This window comes from Piliocolobus tephrosceles, chromosome 20 (assembly GCF_002776525.5).
Source record: "Piliocolobus tephrosceles isolate RC106 chromosome 20, ASM277652v3, whole genome shotgun sequence".
Taxonomy (NCBI): Eukaryota; Metazoa; Chordata; class Mammalia; order Primates; family Cercopithecidae; genus Piliocolobus; species Piliocolobus tephrosceles.
In genome coordinates, this window is record NC_045453.1 from 19,044,788 (window position 1) to 19,048,502 (window position 3,715).

The 3,715-nt window shown below is 51.1% G+C and overlaps 1 protein-coding gene across 1 annotated transcript in view; it reads right to left on the bottom strand.

Annotated features, from left to right (window-relative positions):
- The window catches only part of CDH22 (cadherin 22), a 139,430-nt gene that overhangs the window by 67,225 nt on the left and 68,490 nt on the right, over nucleotides 1–3,715 (bottom strand). The window lies entirely within an intron of this gene.

Here is a 3,715-nt window from a genome sequence, read left to right on the forward strand (position 1 = left end):
ATATTTTAGTAGAGATGGGGTTTCACTGTGTTGCCCAACTGGTCTTGAACTCCTGAGATCAGGCAATTTGCCTGCCTTGGCCTCCCAAAGTGTGAGGATTACAGGCGTGGGCCACTGCACCGGGCCTATTTTATATTTTTAATTATTTATTTGCATATTACACATTTGCTTATCTCTGTCCTGACTCTCTCCTGCTATAGTGTGTAGGTTTCCTAAGAATCCCCAATGCCTGGAACAGTGCCTGGCACATAGCAGGCGCTCAATAAGCGTCTGATGCTTGAATGAACCCTCTCTATGCTCAGAAGAGAACTTGGGGCCCAGAGGGGGCAGGAAGTCGACCAAGGGCATGCAGGGAGTCAGGCGTCCTGACTAGCAACTCAGGACCCACTTGGCTGCATCAGGCTTAACACGACTGGTATGCCCCTGCTCAGAAGCGTGGCTCATTGGAGGCCCCTGGCACACTTCCCTTCCCTTTTAAGCTGTGAGTGGTTTAATTTGTAAGCGCTGCTGCCTTTCATGTCCCAAGCTGCGTCCCTGCTCCCTCTGATCTCCGAAGCTGCCTGGACCCTGGTGCTGCTTGTTGGCCCCGCCCTCCGCAGCCGGATCAGGAGGTTGAGTAATTGTGACTGATTTTCAAAGCTGCCTGGAGTCTCTGCAAGCACCCTGGTGTCAGATTTGCTTCCCCTTCAAATAGTTGCTCAAATGAAATAAACTAATTTAATTTCTGCTTCTCCCTTCCCCCTCCTGGTTTCCCAGCTGGTCCAAATTGAGTCCCCCTCCCTCTCGACCTTTTTCCTGAGTGGACTGTGAGTCAGTGGGCTGGGAGAGGGAGTCAAGACAGGGCTGGTTCTCCATAGGCTGGTGCTCATAAACTGGGGGCTGCCTCTGCCTCCTACTCTCTGCATGACCTTGGATGAGTCCTTGCCCTTCTCTTGATCTCAGTTTCCCCACCTGTGAAACAAGGACCCTTGCCATTCCAACAACCTGGGAGCCATGCCCAGCAACTTGCTCTGTCGCTGACTTGCTATGTGACTGTAGATACTTTCTTCTCTCTGAGCCTCAGTGTTCCCATCTGTTCAATGGGGATGCTACCATCAGTCCTGCCACCTCTCAGAGTCGCAGTGAAAGTGAAGTGGTCATGGAGGAGCCACCATGGTGGAGATGAGGCTGCTCTTCCCCCAGCACCTCCCCATCCTCAGCCCTTCTCCACAGTGCAGCAGAGGGAATTTTCTAAAATGCAAGTTTCCCCGCGTCACTCCCTCGCTCAAGCCTTTCCCAGGCTACCTGCTTTCCTCTAGTCCTTCAGATGGGGCTCCTGCTTCCTTCTCTAGCATCAGCTCTCCCCACCTTTCTGGTCTTTTTTATGCAGAAATGTGCAGGTCAGTTTTAGGTGAAGGGGGACAGGGCTGTGAGTTTAAGTCAGTAGGTGGGGGCTGCCAGACCTAGAAAGTCAGGGACTTGTTGCATGACCTTGGACATGTCACTGCCTCTCTGAGCCCCAATTTCCCCATTTGCAACATGAATTGCTAAGTTCTTGCCAGGCTCTGACATTCCGTATGTCTTTGCCATTGATAATATCCAAATTTATCTCTCCAGCCCAGACCTTCTCTGAACCTGGATATTCAACTGTCTTGTTCAAGATCTCCACTCGGCAGCCTAATACGTTTTTCTAACTTAACATACTTCACACCAAACTCCTAATTTCCTCTCATCCCCCAAATCTGTTCCTTCTATCTCAGTAAAGGGAAATGCATCTATTTAATTGCTCAGGTTACAATCCTAAGAGTCATCCTTGAGTTTTCTTTCTCTCACACTCCGTATCCAATCCATTAGCAGTTTCCATTATCCAATCCATTATGCTTTCAGAATATATCCAAAAGGAGACCTCTTTTCAACACCTCCACTGGTACCATCTTGTTCCAAGCCACCATCACTTCCTGTTCACAGGCCACCTGCTTCTGCTCTTGCCCTCTTTTCTGCCCATCTATTCTTCATGGAAGAGCTGTGGGGTCCTGATCATGTCATTCTTCTGAGCAAGACCTTCCACTGACTTCTCAGGTTGCTCAGCATAAAAGGCAATGCCCTGGCTATGGTCTACATGGCTGCATGATCTGGTCATCTTGTTTTTTCTTGGTAGAATGCAACCCCAGGACCTTTGCATGTGACATTCCCTCTGCCTGGAATGCTCTTCCCCCAGGGCCATGCTCTCACTTCCTCCAGGTCTTCAGAGAAGCCTTACTGGACCAATGATCTAGTCGTTCACTTGCTTATTGTCTGTCTTCCTTAGGAAGAATGGGCCCTCCATGAGAGTAGGGAATCTTCTGCCTTTTCACTGCCATGTTCCCAGGGCCTAGCATGTAGTAGGTACTCAATAAATATTTGTTGAATGAATGAATGTACTCATCTAGACACAGCATGTCACATGCACACACAGGCCTTAAAGTGCTTCTTGGCTAGGTGTGTGTGCACATCTGCATATATATGTGGAACACACATGTACATCAGGCATGCATGCCTGTGTGTGTACACCAGTCTGCACCCACATCCACAGCCTCACTGTTCCCTATTTCCCCCTCATCCCTTGCCCACCATTCTCTCTGGTTCACCTTCTCCTCTTCCCCTACTGGCTGCTTGCTCATTATCCCAGCAAGCTGCCAGATTTGACTCAACCTGGGGAAGCTGGGCTGACAGCACTCTCTCCCAAGAGCCCAAGTACTCCTGGCCTCTGACATGCAGCCATACAGCTGGGAGGTCCAGGGAGGCACAGCGTCCAACCTTTGGCCACAGCGAGTCAGCAATGGAGCGTGGCTTAAGACCTAGGGCAGCAGCTTCTTGTCTAGCCTGGCTTGCAGATAACTTCGAGCAACATGGTGGGAAGGAGATGGCGGCTACTGGCTTGTGCCCCTCACCCCATGACTCCAGTTTCTACCAGAGCCCCAGAAGCCCTGAGCTAAGTGAGGCCTTGATGGTCAGAAACGGTCTGGGGGTTTCATGGTCATGCAGAGTCATGCAGCTTTAGCCTCAGTGTCCTGCTCCCGTGTGCATGGCCCTTTCTGAGTATGGCTGTGTCTGATGTCTACACGGAGACGTATATTGTGTGTGTGCACTTCACTTTCCATGGGCATAATCATGTGTGCAGTGCTCCTGCGTGTGTGCAGTCATACCCGGGTAAGTGCAACTGAATCTGTGTCTAGGGGCTCAGCCATCTCTGTATGAGGCTCTGCCCCAGCTGGCTGGGTTTTTGGTGAGCTGTGGCTTTCTCTGAGCTATAGACAGAGCTGCCTGTCTCATTCATCTGCCTGTGCCCACGCCTGTCTACAGCTGCACACCAGGGGAGCTGGACCCCAGGATGCTCATGTCTGCTTGTGGCTTTTGCCTCTGTGTACATGGCTGAGTCTGTGCAGAAGCGCTATGTGCATAAGGGCCCGTTTCCTGCCTGGAGTTGTGTGTGGCTATATCAGGGTGTGCAGTCGTGGGTCTGAGTGTGTGGTTGGGCCCTGTTTCAGCTGTGTCCCAATCTAGCTGTTCCCAGTGGTGGGTGTGCCTGAAGATGGGACTATGTCCGTGTGGAGGTTGTTGTCAAGGGTGTGCTGTGTCTGTTTATGTGCAGTTGAACTTTTGTGAAGGGCTCTGTCAAGGCGTCCAGGCATGCCTGTGTGTGTGATTCTATCCAGCTGTGCCTGTGTGTGTGACTCTGTCCAGCTATGCCTGTGTG